General features: G+C 49.4%; 1 long non-coding RNA gene across 1 annotated transcript; it reads left to right on the top strand.

Moving 5' to 3' along the window:
• The first annotated feature begins 10,091 nt into the window (after nt 1–10,091).
• LOC110348402 (uncharacterized) lies at nt 10,092–17,001 on the top strand. Its single transcript, XR_002393617.2, has 3 exons — nt 10,092–10,205; nt 11,304–11,467; nt 16,215–17,001. It is a non-coding gene; the product is annotated as an uncharacterized LOC110348402 (long non-coding RNA).
• The last annotated feature ends 1,185 nt before the right edge of the window (nt 17,002–18,186 follow it).

Here is an 18,186-nt window from a genome sequence, read left to right as displayed (position 1 = left end):
CAGCTGCTTTTTTTACGACTGGTAGCTGAGCTTTACAACGACTCGGATCATTTTCAAAACTTTTAAATATAATCCCTCAGATCAACCAAGAAATGTGTTAGGAAATGATGCAGCATTAAATTGGTCCAACATTTTATACCAGATGCTTAAGCAGGCACAAAAGTGCCTTGGAGAAAATATATGGGAAACAGAGCCATGGAATTTGCTTTGCCAAGTGGACTGGCTCCCCGCCCAAGCTGCCTGGGCATCCCGGAGAGGGTTCGCATTGTGAGAAACAGCTGAAGCTCCAGGAAGCCAGACCCCAGACCCAGACAGGATCTCTGGCAGGAAATGCATGGGCTGCTTCATAAATGTGCTCTCTGCTCAAAGCCAAGCTAACCGGGCCGCTGTGATGCCTCCAATTATTGGACCCACCAGGCCCACTGCCCGGCCTCGGCTCATGCTGGTGTCTCACACCCAGAGCCCCTGACATCGAAGCTTTATGAACTGCCATTTCCTCACTGCATTGTCCACAGCTCCAGGAGAGGCTGCCCGGAGCACAGCTGCTGGACGTGTGTCCAGGACATGGGACAGAGAGGGGCTAAGCAAGCCCTGTGACCTGTCCTGTCTGTGCTGGCTGCCTTCTCTGGACTCTTAGGACAGCTGAGTCTGAGTGGACGCTGGAAGGACAGAGGGGACAGGGGACATGTGTGACACCCCGCCCACCTTCTCTCCTAGGTGAGGTGCTCCAGGCCCTGGCTGAGCTTCCCTTTCTCTCCCTAGTCCCCATCCCCCAATACCCTTGTGTCTTCTCTGATTATGTCTCATCAGGAGACCCAGCGACCTTGGCCTTCTCTTCCTTCGAGTTCCTCCTCCCTTTCCCTTCCTTACCATCAGTGTATATAGGGTTGACCAAACTCAGAAACCTCTGCTAACTCCACCACTGAGATTCACCCCACTCACTGAAGGTCCTGAAGTGAAGTTGGAAAGATCGGTGCATATGTTGGGAACATCGTGCTGAGTGCCTGGAGACACTCAGGGATGAGCAGTGAATGTGAACCACACCCAGGCCAAGCTGAGCTCCACAGTCTACAGCGGGCAAATGAACCCTCGTGTCAACCGAAAGCAGAGGGCCCTTGGCCCTGCGCCTTGGTGAGGAGTCCCCGGCATTGACATAGCCTGACCTGGTCCTGCTCTCTCCCTGTAACTTATGTGGGAAGGGGGTTTCAATCGCTTGAACTTGAGTGGTTTTTGCAATTGAACATTGACAAAGATATAACACAGCCCACAGCCAGGCTTCCCTTCACCCCATAGACACCCTGAGGCCTTCCTTGGAACCCTTGTGGTCTGGGTCACAGAGTGAAAACCACACCTGTGACTTATCCTGGCGGAGGGGACCTGCAATGTCACCACAGACGTCCTATTCCACATTTCTCGAAGCTACTAGGAAAGAGCAGAACTAGACTCTCGGGTCTCAGGCTTGGAAAGAACCGTGGCCATCACTGGGACCAGGTCCCTTGCCTGATGAAGGAGACGGGAAGCCCCCCTGACAAGGAAGCTGGCCATGCTGAGGGAGACAGCAGCAAAACTGGTGTCAACACAGGGAGGGGGTGTGACCGGGAGACGCTGTGACACTGGGAGAGCGGGCACCTGGGTTGTCTTCTCCTGGCTCAGTGCCCATCGGTGGCCCCCGATGCCCAGTGCCTCCCTCAGAGACTCCTCCCAGGCCTGCTCACGGCCACTGTGCCCGGCTTCTTCTCATGCCCAGGGTCCTGCTGGCTCCACCCCTTCAGCTTCCTCCCCCCTGGGAGTGACACCCACCCACAAGGCCCATATGGACCTATTTCCGGAGGCAATTGTGATCACTATGCATCACAAACATGCTAACAAAAAAAAAAATGAATGTTTAAAAAAGCCAGAGAGGCCGTTCTTTCTCAGATAACAGGATTTTGGAGTAAATTCCTGTTTCTTTTCAGTTGTCTAATTTGTTGGCCTCAGTTTGCTCACAACGCCCTCCTGCTATCTCTGCAATATCTACAGCAGCCCTAGTGACAGCCTGTGTTCATTCCTGACCTAAATTCTCCTCCCACATTCTCTTTAGCGGCCTTGCCAGAAGCATGCTTTGTTCATTAACTTTTTCAAAGATCACTCTTGCATTTATTTTGTTTCATTATTCATGACCTTTTATTAACTTCTTCTCCCTTTTTTTGAGACAAGATCTTGCTGTGTAGTCTGGGCTGCCAGGCCGTCCTTGAACTCATGGCAATCCTCCTGTCTCAGCCTCCTGAGTGCTGAAATGACAGACATGTGCCACCACTCCTGGCTCTGTTTTCTTTAAGTTTAGGCTTTTGTTCTTTTTCTGGTTTTCTGGATTTTAGGCCTCACCCATTAATTTTCAGGCCACTTTTTTTTAAAAAATAAAACCTTTATTGAGATATAAATCACATACTATAAAATTAATTAACTCAAATTAATGGTCTTGGTATATTCATGAAGTTATACAATTATCAGCACAATCAATTTTAAAACAGTTTCATCATCTCTAAAATATACTTCGTACCAGTTAGTGGTCAATCACCGTTTCTCTCCAGGTCTTTATCCCTGCACCCACCTCAGCCCTAGGCTACAACCAATCCACTTTCAGTCACCATGGATTTGCCCATTCTGGACATTTTATACACAAGGAATTATACAACATGGGACCTTTTGTGTCTGGCTGCTTTTTCTTTTCATAACGTTTTTGAGGTTCACCTATGTTTTAGCATGTGCTGGTTCCTTCCTTCCTTCCTTGCCTTCCTTCCTTCCTTCCTTTTGCAAATAATATTCCATTCCATAGATTTATCATGTTTTATTATCTACCTACCAATTGATAAGACATTTGGGTTACTTTCACCTTGAGGGGATTATGAATATTTACGTACAAGTTTTTATGTGGCTTTTCTTTTTTTTTGATTTTTTTGATACAAGATCTCACTATGTAATTCAGCCTGGCCTTGAACTCACTATGTAGCTCAGGTTGGCCTTGAACTACCAGCAATCCTCCTGCCTCAGCCTCAAGAGTGTTGGAACTACAGGCATGCATCATCATGCCCAGCCTGTGTGGACTTTTGTTTTCATTTGACATTTATAATTTCACCCATTTTTAAATTGTATTATTTGTCTGTATTATTGAATTTTGTAAAGCTTCATCTGTCAATTATTAAGAAAATCAAATTCGGGCCAGGGATTTAGCTCAGTGGTTTCACAGCCTGCTGCAAGGACCCAAGTTCGATCCCCAGTACCAAAAAAAAAAAGAAAGAAAATAAAATTCATTGTGACTGTGGCTTTGCCAATTCTCCTTGAAATTCTGTCAAATTTTTATTTGTCCATGTTGGGTCTGCACTATTAGGTTCATACAAGCTCAGAAATGTTCTGTCTTTCTGATGAAATTGTTTCTTTATGTACGGACTCTCAATTCCTAAAAATGCATTTTGTCTTAAAGTCTGTTGTGTGTGATATCAGCTCCACTAGTCCACCTTTTTTGGAATAATAATTACCAGATATAGCATTTTTCATTTCTTTGCTTTAATCTTTCTGTGCTTTATGCTTTAGATTTGTCTTTGATCAATAGCTTATAGTTGAATTTGGGTTTTAAATTATTTTTAATCCAATCTGAGACAACTTTCTGTAACACAATCTCAATGGGCCATCACTGAGCAGTGTAATGTGTGTTTTTCAGTGTTAATGTAAATACAAACCAGCCAAGACATAAATTCTCATTACCCACCCCTTGCTTACGTAAAAGCAGCTAACTACACACAGTTCTCCTGGGGGTTGTTTTGTTTTCCCTTCAGTTAACAACACACCTTCTTTCCAATAAGCACACAGGAGCGGCTTTTACAGCTGCAGATGGCTCTCCGCATCAGCCGGTGTCTATACTAATGTCCGAGCATCAGTCCTGTGACAAAAGCATGGGTCGTTTTCAGTTCTTTGTTTTTGTTTTTCTGTTGTTTTTCAGTTTTGTTCTTACAAACAGTTCTACAGCAATAGTCTTGTACCTGTCATTATTCACATGTGCAAATTCTTAATTGATTTTAGAGAAATGCATGTTCTTTATCTACCTTTCTGTGGCGCCAGCCAGTGTCGTTGAACTCTGTCCATTACTCGAGCGAGCACGGCGGGTTCTCCCTCATGTGCAGGGTGGCTGTGTGCTGGTGAGCCGCTTTCCTCCTGGGTTTTGGGACAGGCCCTCAGAGGGCTGCCATGCTGACCTCTCCAGATGGCAGCCCGGCCTCTCCAAAGCACGGCAGCATGAGATGCACTTTATGCTAAGGCTTGAGGTTTCCTGGACTTCTGGATACTGCAGATACAAACCTTCCTCTGAGTGAGTCACCGACCCTGAGATGAGATTTCTCAGGAGAGATTGCTGCCCACGGGGCCCAAGCAGACACAGACGTGCTCTCTTGTCATCCTGCTGTCAGAGGAGGTGCCACCCTCCCAGACTGCCAGCTCGAAGGGCTCCTTCCGCTCCCTTCCGTGTGTAGGCCGGACCTCATCGCCTGCTCCTCTCTGGGTGTCAAAGCCGGAGCCCCTGGTACTGGAGCGGCTGACATCATGGCCACCGCACTGTCCCCTGCCCCATCCCTCCGTGGCCCCCGACCTCCTCTAGAAACAGCTGCTTCTCAGCTACATCTGAGCCATTCAGAATCACTGGTGCTGAGTCCCGTCCCGGTGTGTACTGCCGAGGGCTTGTGTTTGCTCACTGTTTCTGGCAGCCCATTTTCTCCCTGGCTCCGAGGTGGTCCCCAGCTCCACTCCACGACCACCTGTGCCTCACCCAGGACCTCTGTGGTCAGCACAGGAAACCACTCCTTGTAAGAATGTGGCGTTTTGAAGTTTAAATATCTCAAGGTTTCTCTCACATGAGAAACTCAAAATGTAAATAAAGAGCAAAATAAAAGATAATAGGAAGTAGGGAGATAGATCTTTTGCAAATGAGAAGGGGACCAAGATATACTTAAAGGGGCTTGGGGAAAAGGGAAAGGGACATGAAAAGAATTAGGATGTGTCCTGTGTGTGCCCCTGCCCCCCATAATGAATGCAATCATTACCTACTACAAACGTGCACTGATAAAAAAAGAGAAAATAAATAAATAAATGAATAGGAGGTGCGTGACTACTCATTAAAAAAATACTGTGGTGTCTTAGGCTGGTGGAGAATCTTACCGATCATCGAAACCTGTGAGGGCTTAATTTTGGTCACCCTCATAGACTGACTAGTGAGGCCAGAGTCCCACTGCAGGGATTTTGCTCCACGGTTCTCTTCTAGTTAAAGGATCACACAGATTGAGGGTCTTCTTTCAAAACCATTTTATTTCCATCATGGAAAAGCCAAGCATGGCACCAACTGGCTCTCGTTTTAATCCCAATATTTTCACATGGAGCCAGGCGTGGTGGTGCACGCCTATAATCCCAGCATTCTGGGAGGCTGAGGCAGGAGCATCAAGTTCAAACCCAGCCTGCATAAGGTCAAGAAAGTATGATTGTTGTACTTTAGGCCACATTGTTGAAGGTAACTTTAACCAGAAATGAGGTGCTCTTTCTGAGTCCTCGCTTGAGCAATGAGTGTTTGGGGGTTTTGATTAATATTTTTGCCATTTGGTTCATTACCATTAGGCATCTGGGTTTACTGTACATTACACAGGGCAATAATCCCTCAGCTCTTCAAACATTCCCCCTCCCACCCCGGCACGTAGCATGTGTGTGATACAGCGATTCTCCCAACACAGCTCGGTCTGGATGCAATATATCTATTTCCCTAATCCACACATGCTGGACTTGCAGGGCACCACAAGCAAAGTTTCCTACCCTGGAAGTGATGTGAGGCTTTGTTCCGTGTGGGAATATTCCAGTGCATTGGGAGGATGCTCCGAGTTCCTTAAAATAGAAGGAGGCTTCCTATGACAGACAGCTCCTTACGGGGCTGCAGGTTGTGTTTGAAAACGGATGCTCCGAGTTCCTTAAAATAGAAGGAGGCTTCCTATGACAGACAGCTCCTTACGGGGCTGCAGGTTGTGTTTGAAAACGGATGCTTCCGTTACTGCTGACAATCCATCCACTGCTGGCCACCAAAGAGCCTGTTACAGCGATGGAAATAATCAGGGTGAGTCCCCAAAACTACAAGAGAATTCCAAGGAATGTTCAATGGCCTTGGGGCTTGTAGGGTGAACGTATTGAAAGGTTACCCTGAGCTAGGCTGGGGACACCCATAGCTCTGTCTCAGTAGGAAGCAACCTGGAGCAGTCTTGTTTCCAGGAGACATGGAAGGGTGGCAGTACCCAAGTGAGAGCCATCGGTCGGACACATGGCCTTGGAGTCCCAGCTTTTGCTTGGATCTCAGGAACTCAGCATCCCGCAGCAACCCTTCCTGGACTGTGCTTTCATGTTTTACTTTGGACATTTTCTTTCTCCTCCCCCACCCCCTTTCCCTCCCGCTTCCCTAGGTTCCTCCCTTTTTTCTTTCTCTTCCTTCCTTCTTCCCTTTTTGATGCACTTGGCAAACAAAATTATAGGTATTTATGTTCCACGTGACATTTTGGACCACGTATACATTGTAGAGTAACTAAATCAAGCCCCGAAGCACATGTATGTTTCACATATGTTTCTGTGGTGAAAACCCTTAGACTCTGTTCTTGCTCTTTCCAAGGGTACAGGACATTGTTACGAACTGTGTGCTTATGTGGCACAGTAGATCCCTTGAACTCATTCCTCCTGTCCAACTGAAGATTTGTATGTTTGACCAAAATCCACCTCCTCAACCTGTTCCAGCCCCTGGTGACCACCATTCTGCTCTTTACCTAGTTCAACTTTTTAATTTTCTTTTTAAAATTCCACATATAAGTAAGATCACGTGGTACTTGTTTTTTGTGCCTCTCTTATTCCACCCAGTACAATGTCTTCTGGGTGCATCTGTTTGTCACAAGTGACAGGATTTCTTCTCTTTTTTTGAGGCAGTGTCTTCCTCTGTAGTCCAGGCTCGTCTTGAACTCATCGTGATGCTCCTGCCTCCGCCTCCCAAGTGCCGGGATTACTGGCATGCGCCACCATGTCCAGCAAGTCTTCCTTCTTTCTAAAACGCTGACTAGTACTCCATGATGTGAATGTGCCACATTTCCTTTCTCCACTCTGCTGATGTCTGTTCAGATGGTCTTCACCTCTTGGCACCCGTGAATGGCACTGCAGTGAACAGGGTGGTGCCAGTGTCTCTTCCACACCCTGACTCCATTTTCTCTCACGTAGATACAGGAGCAGGATTGCTGGGTCCTATGGGGTTCTATCGTCGTTTAAGCCCCCTCCACACTGTTTTGCTCAATTGCTGTATTAGCAGACACTCCCACCACCAGTGTGCAAGGGCTCCCCTTTTCTACATCCTCACCAATGCTTAGTATCTTTCGTCTTTTTGACAATCACCATTCTAACAGGCGCAAGGTGGTGTTGCATGGTTTTAGGTTGCATTTCTCTGCTGATTAATGATGTTGAGCTTTTCCCCACATACCTGTGGTCATGTGTGTGTCTTCTTTTGAGATTCTGTAAGGTTTGATCATAGGCTGCCAATGGATTTCATGTTGGTTCTGTCACAGCCCAGGCAGGAGGGATGACCCACATCAGTTGGAGGGGGTGTAAGGAGAGGTTGGGAATCATAATGATTTGGATCTGTTGTGTTCTAGCACCGACTGAGCAGCCAGAGGCTTTGATAGATCCGAATTCTTCCTCCTTTTCTTTTTCCTTCTGCAACAGAACCCCTTTCTGGAAAGTTCCCTGTGGTTAACCCTCTCCTCCCACTGGAGGCTGCGTACCTGGTCCAGACCTAGCCAATCAGAGCTCGCACCCCTCCTTGGGTGATAGCAATGGACTCAGAAATGGACCTGTGCCCTCAGCAGAGCCAGACTCATCACCAGACCTTCTCATTGGGCCATTCAGATACAAGCCCAGAGCGGGGGAGCCACTTTGCCATGGCACAACGAAGATCTACCTGAAGAAGAAAGAAGAGAGCTGGAGACCAGGACAAGGGAACACATGGCTGAGAATGTCACTTGGACGCTGGGATGCAACCAAGCCTCAAACCAGTTTCGTCCTTAGGATGCTCCAGTTATATGCATATGTCCTTTTGCTTACACTGGTGTGAACTGGCTTCTGGTCACTTTTAACCGGAAGAGCCCTGACACAGGACACTGGGTGGGGTTGCGGGACATGGGTGGGCCAGGTCTCCTGCAAGCCCACAGCTGCCGGGTGCCAAGCACTGGGCCTGGATTGCAGCCAGGGCTCTGTTGAGTTGACTTCAGAAACACACAAGTGACAAAGCCTGTTCGAGACACCGAACAACGGAAGAAACAGCCTTCATCCACTGGGCAGGTGCAGGGTCCCGGGACCATCTGTCGGAGTCCCCTCCATCCAGCTGTGAACTGCACAGTGGTTACTGCTTAACTGGGAGACCCAACCAGGCACGCAGCTGTGAGCAGAGAAGCAGCTGTCCCTCTCCTTCCCTCGCTGTGAGCCCGCGAGAATGAGCTGGCCGCACACCCCGGAATCTAGGACCCCTGGTGCCAACCCAATCCCCTCTTTCAGGCCTTCCCCCAGGGCCAGGGACAATCTGCAGTCATTATCTGTGAGGACACAAAAGAAATTGCCGGATATTATGTGACATGCCCTTTAGCAACCAGGTGGGGACGCGTCTTAGTGCCAGTTGCCATAATGAAATGCCACCTTGAGGGGTTATAAAATAGCAGAAGGTTAATAAACAATACCGCTGATGGGTTAAATAAACACCAGGAATTGTTTTTCACGGGTCTGGAGGCTGGAAGACTGCAATCCAGGTGCCAGGTGATGGGGACATGTGTACATGCACCCCTGGTGTCTCTCTGCGTCCACACTTCCTCTTATAAAGATACCTGTCAACTTGGACAAGGGCCCGCCCCAACTGCCTCATTTAACTTAACCACCTCTCCAAAGGCCCTGGCTCCACTTGCATTGCATTCTGGGTACGGCAGGCTTAGGGCTTCAACGTGTACATTTAGGGGACACAATTCAGCCCTTAACAGGAAATCCAGGCCCCCCGACCCCGACCCCTGCTCCCCTCCCCCTTGGTCAACCTCTTCTCTGACCCTGCTAATTGCTCCTTGTGGTCCCCCTGGCTGGGTGAACGTCTCCCCCCTCTCGGGCACAAGGAATCCATGCCACCCACAGCGAGAGCCGAATGGAGACAGGAGATGCTGCTGTGGACAGAGGCAGGCCCTGTGCCTGCAAGAGAGCTTGGCGGGGGCAGGAGATGGGCGGCTGCAGGGGGTTGATACTGCCCGCCCCCGATCCCATAGACTGTTCACACTGAATAAATAGCAAGAGTTTGGGGCCGGGGATTTAGCTCAGTGGTGCCACCGCCTGCCTCACAAGCGCAAGGTCCCAAGTTCAATCCCCGGTACCAAAAAAAAAGAACCAAATACAAGTTTTGTTTATTTTCTCTAAGGCAGAGATGGTTTGCAGAGAAACATCCCCTCCCCAGCCTGCAAGTCTAAGGACAAAGCTGACTAGAGAGTGCAGATTGGATGCCAGGTGCTGTGTCACACACTGCATATTCACGCAGCAAATGTGTTTGATCCTCATAGCCCTAGAGTCTTGTCTTTCACCCCATTTTACAGGTAAGGATCTGGAAGCACACAGATTATACCATGTGTCCTAGGCCACAGGCACAGAGCTGCACCAAAGCCAGGCCCGTTCCTACCATGCTCTGCCTCTCAGAGAAGCGGAAAGGCGGGTCACAGGCCTTTGCAGGTTCGCAGCTGTGGGAGCTGGATGCTGACTCCCCAGCCGCAGACTCCACCCCTTCTCTCCTCTGTTTCCCGGTACAGTACAGCTTGAGTGATGTCCCCTCATCCCCACATCCCTCCACGCCCAGCAGAGTCAGAGTCGGTGGCCTCCAGGTCTTTGTTACACCGAAACTTGAATTTCATTTGCCAACAGTATGCAAAACTGCAGCAACTCACTTCTGCCTCCTTACATAGCAAACATAATTAGTCACCACAGTGCTGCCTTCCCATTGGCCTCCAGTCCAGGAATCCTCCACCCTGGAGATTTGTCAAAGCCACTGAGGCATCTTCAGAATTACCCTGCCTGGGTCCCCATCAGCAAAAACAACCGACGCATTCTCCAGGCGAGGATTTTAGACGCAGTCATTGTTCCTAGAGCCGCCCCAGGTGAGAAGGGCGGGAAGGAAAGGGCCATGCTGGGGGCCCTGGGGATCTGGGGAACTGAGCCCGGGTGTGCCATTGTGGTTCGGTTCCTGGCCACTCAGTGACCCATTCGTCTCCACCAGGGCCACCCCTGATGAGAGCGGCCACAGCCCGCCCAGGGTCCCAGGAAGCCACCCTCCCTCCGCCAAGTGCACCAGACTGGCCCGGGCCCCATCTCTGAGGTGGAAGGCGCCCCAGGGTTTATAAATAGGCAGGCTGGTTTTGTCCTGTGAACTGTTCCCAGCTGGCGAACTGAAGCAAAACCTCTCCGGGTTGGGCTCGTGGGTAAAGGGAAATGGGAAATCTCATTCAAAGTGAGGAGAGATTCAGACTTCCATCCTAGGCTCTCAGCAAGGGGTCAGACTGAAGATCAAAAGAGCAGGACTTGCAAAAGAAGAGAGGACCAAGAGATGGAGGGAGGTGGGGGGATATAAAAGAATTAAGATGTGTTGCGCAAATGCACCAACTCCCTATGAGGAATGTAATTGCTATGCACTGCAAATGTGTATTAGTTAAAAAAAAAGAGCCAGGTGTGGTGGTACACACTAGTAGTCCCAACACTCAGGAGGCTGAGGCAGGAGGATCACCACGAGTTCCAGGCCATCTTGGGCTTCATTCATAGTGTTCAAGGCCAGCCTGCACAGGGAGAGCTTGTCCCAAAAAGAGAAAGAGACTCCAAGGCTGCTGCTGAGCTACCTTTAACTCCCCTGCAAGGTGTGCCTGACCTCCTTGGCTCCCTGCTCTTTGTTCTCCCGGTCCATACACTGGGCACATCTGACCCTGAGCACCAGCCTGTGCCCTTCAGGGTGTCTCTCCCGAGCCCCTCCCAGGGAGTTCCAGTGCCTGCTGGACAGGGAGCACCCTGAGCACCAGAGCTGCCCCCGCCCAGTGCTAAAGCACAAAACATGACAGACTTTACATGCACAGGAGAGTTGTAGAGAGCACAGGGTCCCTGTGCTCCTCCCCTGTGTCCCCTCATGGTCACATCTTACATGACCACGCCCACTGCTAGCTACTTAGCAACTTTACTTGAATGTCATTAACTCCTCTCTTCTCCCCCAGCATCCACTCTAAGGCACCACATCTGTTTCCATTGTGTCCAACCACTGTGACAATCTTTCAGTCCCTGCTACTCTCACTCAGGAGTTCTCAGCCCTGACTGTCTCCTAGCGGCGCCTGGGAAGTCTCAAAAGTGCACCAAGGCAATAGGACCGATGACACTCAAGGTATGTTTTCCTGAAGAGCCAGTGATTCTGGTGCACAGCCAGCCAGTGATTGCACATAAGCTCTCAAAATGCCAAGATGCTGCTTAGTCTGCTCAGGGCTTGGTGCCAAGGGCTTCAGGAACAAGTGGCTGTTTCTAAATTAATTTTTAATGACACACGTGTATGAAATACACTTCTTACATAGCGCTTGGTAGAGTGCTTCTTAACTATTTAATCAAATTAGAACATTACAGCTAAAAGTTAAGTCCCTTTTAATTAATCCATCAATTATATTCTCTTCCCTTCTTCGAGAGATACTTACCCTTGCACCTTTGGCTCACACCATTGCAGGCAGTTTTCTATCATTTTTCATAGAAACATTAGGAAACCAGCTGGTGTCTATTGATGGCAACACAGGTAGTAATCAGCAATGTGCTGTTTCCTTTAAAATTTTAAGATTCTCCATCTTGTTCCCAGTGTGTTTCCATATAAAGAAATGAATTTTTTGAGTGGGAGTACTAGACTACCAAAGGTGTGAAGTTTGTATTCTTTGTTTTAGTCGATGCTGTCTTATTCTCTTCCAGTTGATTTTCAGTTTCTTCTCCCAGCAGCCAGATAGGAGAGTATCCATTTTCCCCACGTCTTTGTCAACAATTGATTTATCAAACTTTTGATGTTCACTCATAAAGAGGTAATAAACAATATCCCATTAATTTGCATGGAAGTGATTATATTAATAGGGCTGTAAAACATCTGAATTGAAAGAGACCTCAGTGACTAGGCTGTCAAAACTGTTTCAAGAAGAAAGTTTTATTGTATATAAATAATGCATGGACACATTATCATGGTAAAAATTTTAAATATACATATATCACATGCATTATAGTATATTGAATGAAAAATGAAAATCTTCTTTTGCATCTTCCTCTAACTTCCTTACTGAGAGACAAACTGATAAGATATATGGAACTATAATGAGTTATGACATGTACACATTTATACTTAAAAGATATGAAATACATAGTGGGTGATGGTGGCATGCTACACGAAATAGGCACAGCTATGAGGTATGATTGGAAAATCGGTGAATGTATACATTTTAAAAATTTTATTACAGTGAAAGACACATTGCCTTGGGCTGGGGATTTAGCTCAGTGGTTCCGGCGCCTGCCGTGCAAGCACAAGGTCCCGAGTTCGATCCCTGGTACCAAAAAAAAAAAGACACATTGCCATGAATCCCCCTCAAAATCTTCTCCCTCACTTTGAACACATTTATCCCCTGTTCTTGGCACTTTCTAAAGAAGTTCTGGATGTCTTTAGTTCTGCTGTTGTGGCTGCCTCTGCATCCCAAACCAGCTCAAATTTTGACCTTTCATGGTCATTTTGACTTTGGGGAAGAGCCAGAAGTCACACGGCGCCAGATCTGGTGAATAAGGTGAGGAGGGCACCGCGTCCTGTTTTTATGAGCTGCCTTTCTGACGGAGGCGCTCGGCAGCAGCAGTCACTGTATTTTTTAATCTCACCTCATAAAGACACTCATGAGAGAGGACAGCCAGAACTGCTTCAGAAAGTGGCAGGAACAAGGGATAAATTTTTTTTAAAAGAAGTATTTTAAGGGGGATTGATGGCAATGTGTCTTTTTCTGTAATAAAATTTTTAATTTAAATATTCAGCACATATTTTATCATACCTCGTGTAGGTGTTTTTCTGCACTTATTATTTTCTCTTAACAGCACATCTTAGAAATCTTTCCCTATCGGAGCACATAGATCTACTCCACTGTTTTAACTGTTGCATACTATTCTACAGTATGAGACATAGTTGTTATCTATTGCTGAGTAATAAGCCACACCTCCCTCACCCCACTAGCAGCTTACGAGATACACTATCACACTGCTGCTGAGGTCAGGAATCCCAGAACGGTGCCCCCTGGCAGCTCTGGACCAGGGCCTGGCATGAGGCTGTGGCTGACCTGAGGCTGGGGCTACCGTTCATGAAGGCCCGAAGGGTTGGAAGATTGGCCAGCGGGAAGCTCACTCGCATGCCTGCCTGAGGGTTGACCCAGGTGTGGTCCACACGGGCTCTCTCCACAAGGCTCACAATGAGGCTTCCCTTGAGCAAGACATCAGAGAGCGGGGGCTGGGGGAGCACCCACCGGAAGCCACTGCCTTTTCGTAATCTAGGCTGAGGAGTGACATTACTCTGCCCCGTGCTATTGACCATGTAGCCATCATTCCATGGGGACAGAGGGTGGGGGTGGCTCGGGAACCAACCCAGAGGTCACTACCACACATGGCCACATAGCTTCTTGTTATCCTCATGGGTGGTCTTTGGTTTTTCATGCTTTCGTACAGAGCTGACACTGACCTTGTAGCCAGTGATGGCGAACCTTTTAGAGCTTCCAGTGATAACACAGCTGCCTGCAGCACACGTGTCTTAGGCTGGCCACCACTGCTCTAGGCTATGTGTCTGGTGTCTGTGTACTTTTTGTCTAGTCCTACTGGTAGAATTACTGCAATTCCTTCATTTTCAAATGGAAAAATTGAAACCAGAGACACGTGGCTTCTCCAGAGTCACACTGCTAATCTTACAAAACCAGGATTACAGCATCCATCACGTGCCTTCCAGCCCTCTCCAACCCCACAGCCCTCCCGTGGGCCAGGCAAACAGTGTCCTGAGATGAGCTGGGCTGGGAAGTCCTGACAGTTGCTTCCCAGAACCCCCACAAACCTGGGGCGGCTCATCTTGCTCTGTGGTGACAAACAAAGGCCTGAGTCACCCACATGAATGCCTGATCTGCCTTAATTAAAAAGAAGCCTGTGGGACTGAGGACGCCTTCCCAGACCGTGGTTAGCAGAAACCCTCCGTCAGATAGACCCTCGTTCGAGTCCTGGCTCTAGCTCTGCCCGTGGGAAAGCCACACGTCTCCTCATCTGTGAGTGGGTGTTCTGCACACCCCGTGCGGTGACATGGGGCGTGCCCTCCACACCAGTCCAGCCACAGGCACTGCTGCTCTGTCTCCTGCCTACTTGACCCACCTTGGGATCCTTCAAGCTTCCTCCTGAAGGAGCTCCACCCTCTGAGAGTGCGCAGTGCCGCAGAGCCCCGTCCACCCATCTCCTCTCCTCCTGATCTCAGCCATCGATCCAACCACGATCCAGGCCCCGTGTTCCTTGGTGTCAGCAGTCCTCATGTTTGCTGCACGGGGCAGGGTGTGGGCGGAGGGATGTACACAGCCCCCTTGGATGCCCATAGCCCAGGCTGGACTCAAACTCACAGTGATCCTCCTGCCTCAGCCTCCTGAGTGCTGGGATTACAGGTGTGCACCACCATGCCCGACTGTCTTCCTGTCTTGCTGTTTGATTCCAGGCTCCCGACATAAGCAGTTTGCTCTTCCTCATCCCTCCCCCACCACACACACACACACCAGCACCATCCAGGGCCCTTCCGAGAGGCCGACAGGATGGGGCCACACTGTCATGGACTGGAACCTCCAAACCCATGAGCCAAAATAACCCTCTTCTTCTTATGAGTGAATTGCTGTAGGTTATTTTGCTACAGTGATGGAAAGCTGACTAATGCACCTGGGTTCTGATTTCAGATGTTAACAGGACTGTGGATGCTATGCTCTGAAAGTTTGTGTCTGCAGGATCTTAGGTTGAAAACAATTTCCCATCACAGTGAAGAAGTGAGGCCTCTAGGGGTGGTTAGTCATGAGGGTGGGCTGGTGGTCCTTATCTACAAGGCTGAGGCAGTGTGTCCCCTCCTTCCATAGGGGCACCCTTTGCAGACAGCCAACCTGTGGGGACCTTGAGCTTGGGCTTCCAGACACAGTCTTTTGGAACTGCAAGCAATAAACTTCTGGTGTTTAAAAATTGCCCACTTTAAAATAAAAGATGATAGGAAATTGGGCCGGGGATTTCGCTCAGTGGTTCAGTCGCCTGCCTCACAAATTTAATCCCTGGTACCAAACAAACAAACAAACAAGAGTATATGAAACAGGGAAGTGGGTCTTTTGAAGATGGAAGGAGACCAAGAGATCGAGGGAGGAAGAGGAGGAGATGGGGATGAAGAAAGAATTAAGATGTGTTCCAACTCCCCACAGGAATGTGGTTATCATATCCTGCAAACATGGACAAATCAAAATTAAAATGAAAATAAATGAAAAAAGGAAAACCAGTCAGCACTGGGAAAACCTAAAGATTGCTAAGAAACGGTTATGCTAACGGTCGGTTATGGGTTTGCAACAGACACAGTCCCAGAATCATTAGTTTCAGCACTGACATTTATTTAGGGTTTTGAATTCTGGTTTCTATCAGTATATAATGGCCAAGTGTATGATACAATAAACTGCGTTTGTATACACCCATAAAAAGTTTGAGGTGGGTCCCCAGAATAAGGACTCATAAAGGAAGAACACACCATCTGCATAATGTGTGCTCTGTAAGGTACACATTGTGATGTGTCATTTGTAACCTATTTTCCTCGCGTACAGTTAATAAAAAGACACAAGGACCTGACTGGGGCGAAACTGCCCTCTCTGAGGTATGTTGTTGCAGCAGCTAAACAAATGAGATGTGGAACAACTTCAAGTCCCAGACTCACAGCAGAAAGAAGGCTGGGCAGTGGGACACGGAGAGGGAAGAGGGGACAAGTGTGAAGTCCATTTTCTATGAGATGAGCATCTGGTACCTTTGGGACCAATAGGGTAGACATGTAGTATGTTGACCTTAAAAGAAAATCCATGATTTTTTTTCTTGGTTTCTAGAAACAGGGTCTCACTATGGAGTCCAGGCTGCCCTCAGATTCGCAGCAATGCTCCTGCCTCGGCCTCCTGAGTGCTGGGATAACAGGCGTGTGCCACCACGCCCAACAGAGAAAACCGTGACTTCCTACCAGTGGATTAGAAATGGGCTTTTCTCAGAGGCCCTGGCATCCCCGAGCTTCAGGGAAGAGTTCCTGAGCCACCATAGTCAGACAAGGACAAAGACTTCAACGGAATGTGACATGTCTCGGCTGAACTCTCTCGGCTGAACTCTGGCCCAGCGTGACCACAGTGCCACTCACAGCGAGGCCCGGGCCTGGGGTGTCTGGTGTGGCAGACAGAGGCTGACACAGTGCATCCTCATTCCAGACCGCTTGCCGTTCTTCCTCAGGAAGCTTCCTGTGGAAAGATAACCACTCTGCCTGTGATCAAACGGTGTCAGGATTATTTCCTTTCCTTTCCTCCCAGGCCTGAGCCGACCCTCACAGGTGGAAGGGCAGGCCTCCCAGCAGTTCCGAGGGTCTCCAGACAGGCCTGGAATTTCCCCCGGATGCAAAGGTGGAAGAGAAAGATAGGGTCTCCTGGCAGCCAGCGCAGGGGTTGTGCCCTGTCTTCCTCCTGTGACTGCTCCCGGGTCCCCTGTGCAGTTCCTGAAAAGCCCTTATCAGACACTGCCAGGAAGCAAGGCTTCCCCGGAAGGGATGTGGGCGCCGCCAAAGACCATTCCGAATCCCAGTCTTTTATTTATTTACTAATTTTGAAGATTTCAATAAAGGTAAAACTGCTTGAAAACGGTACATTCAGGTTTGTGTTCTTGAATAAATAAACCGAGCATGACTTGAAGCTGCAGGGACCCCCAGAACCGGGCTCCTCCCCACAAACAGGCTCGGAAGGTCACGCCTGGGAGGCAGTGGGGCCATCAGCTGCTATGGTTGTGTGACTTTCCCTTTGCCAAGGTGTCAACACGTCATCCCCAGAAGTTCCTTTGTCTCCTTGGAGTTGCTGCCTCCAGGATTGGAGCAAGAACAGGGTACACAAGTGAGGGGAGCCAGGAAGGGATGAGGAGGCTGGGGGCTGGCCCTGTCCTCCGACCTGGAGTGTGACCCTTCCCTCCTGTGGACTTCCATCTCCTCCCAGGAACTCGGGAATTGGAAGAGTCGGTTCTGGGAGGCTCGAAGGCTCCGTCAGTCTGCAAAGGGACGCGGGAGTGACCTCGCGCCCAGCCTATGAACCCAGACGAAAGCTGACAGTGACCGCATAGTGTCGGCTCGGACGCCTCTCTAGCAACCAGTGCCCTCCTAAGGGCCGAGGATGCTCACGCCAACCGCTGGGCCCGGCAGGCAGTGGTACCCATGTGCGGACCGATGAACAAAGGACCTGACCGTGGAGACTACAGCACTGTTGTCCCCAGTGGCTTCCCGTCCCACGGGACCCAGGAGAGGGAACAGGCCTTTCTTCATAGGTCTCTGGTCAGGGCTGCTGACCCTTGGGGTTGTGGACCCAACCCCACAGAGACCACGGGACAACAGGACACAACTATGCCCTGCATCTCCACCAGGGCCGCCTCCTCCCATCTGGCCACTGCTGGGCAGTGCCAGCCACAGCCCGGCCCCAGGGCCAGTGGCCGAGTGTCTGCATGGTGGAGCAACCCCAGCCAGTGAAGGGCGCAGCAGCAGATGCCTGGTGAGGGTTGGTGGATGTGGCTCTGGTCTCCCAGGGACCCAGGATGTGCTCAGCGAGGGGTGGGGCAGGAAGACACAGTCCAGGGTCCCCAGTTGGACAGTGCAGGGCCCTCAAAGGCCACCTGTGCTTGCCGCACCCCCTCCCATGTATCCACCTGTCAGTGGTTTGTCTGTCTGTCATCCATCACTCTCCGTCTATAGAGTGCTCTGAGCCAGGAGTGGTGGCACACACTTGTAATGCCAACACTGGGAGGCTGAAGCAGGAGGATCTCAAGTTTGAGCCCAGCTTGAGT

The sequence above is a fragment of the Heterocephalus glaber genome, unplaced genomic scaffold (assembly GCF_053883595.1).
Source record: "Heterocephalus glaber isolate CG9 unplaced genomic scaffold, H.glaber_assembly_v1.0 deba00001504, whole genome shotgun sequence".
Lineage (NCBI taxonomy): Eukaryota > Metazoa > Chordata > Mammalia > Rodentia > Bathyergidae > Heterocephalus > Heterocephalus glaber.
The sequence above is the reverse complement of the archived record's forward strand: the minus strand, read 5'-3'. Positions and strand labels throughout refer to the sequence as shown.